This window comes from Sinocyclocheilus rhinocerous, unplaced genomic scaffold, assembly GCF_001515625.1.
Source record: "Sinocyclocheilus rhinocerous isolate Xijiao unplaced genomic scaffold, SAMN03320098_v1.1 scaffold737, whole genome shotgun sequence".
Classification (NCBI taxonomy): Eukaryota; Metazoa; Chordata; class Actinopteri; order Cypriniformes; family Cyprinidae; genus Sinocyclocheilus; species Sinocyclocheilus rhinocerous.
The window spans coordinates 117,459-118,427 of NW_015632805.1; the positions used below are offsets into that span (position 1 = coordinate 117,459).

General features: G+C 37.5%; 1 protein-coding gene across 1 annotated transcript in view; it reads right to left on the reverse strand.

Moving 5' to 3' along the window:
• cita (citron rho-interacting serine/threonine kinase a) overlaps nucleotides 1–969 on the reverse strand; it is an 84,434-nt gene that overhangs the window by 25,992 nt on the left and 57,473 nt on the right. The window lies entirely within an intron of this gene.

Genomic DNA, 969 nt, shown 5'->3' on the forward strand with positions numbered 1-969 from the left:
GACTTTAATGGTTCTCAAATTATATTTACAGACACTATAATGTACTATAATATTGTGTATTATAATAAAATAAAATAAGAAATATGCAAATTATTTATATATATATATATATATATATATATAGCATATATACACTGCATGAAATATAATACATGTATGTTTGACAACAATTACAGTCCATTGTTGGTACACAAGTGTGTTTTTCACCTCTTCCATGAGTCTTTGTTTGAGTTCTCTCTCTGTCTCGAGTTTCTGCTGAAGGCTCCTAGCATTCATCTCCAGCATGGCATGTTTCTTCTCCAGGTCATTGAGCTGAAAACAGCACAACACCACAATAAACAGCACATTTAAACAGCACAGCCTCTCCTGTCTGAGGGAACAGAAGGTTTTGTTAATGCGCAGCGACGTGTTCATGTGCACCGCAGTGTTTAATTAATCTCCATCAGCTGTAGCGCTTAATCGCGGTTTGTTAAATCCAATATTGGCAGGAATATTAATATCGCAGACGGAGGGCCGGAGCGAACCAGGACAAACTGTTGCGAGTGTGTTTGTGTAACTCACAGTATCAGACAGACTTTCTGCTTTCAGTCTCTGCTCTTTCAGTGCCTGCTGCAAAGCCACGATCTCAGCATTGTGTTCGCGGACCGCCAGCTCAACCGCCTGCCGAGACTCTGTACTGCGCTGATCCGCTCGCAACCTGGAGGAACAGGGTCGAGTCAAGCCACAATACTACAGAAAAATTATATTTACATGCACTAGCATTCAAAAGTTTGGAGGCAGAAAGATTTTTAATGGTTTTAATAGATTTAATTGATCAAAAATACAGTAAAAATTGTGAAATGGTTAATAACGGTTTTCTATGTGAATATACAGTCAAACCAAAATTTATTCAGACACCTTCAACATTTCTCACATTATCACAGTTTATTGGCTATAGTTTAGAAAATGATAATAAAATATGACAAGAAC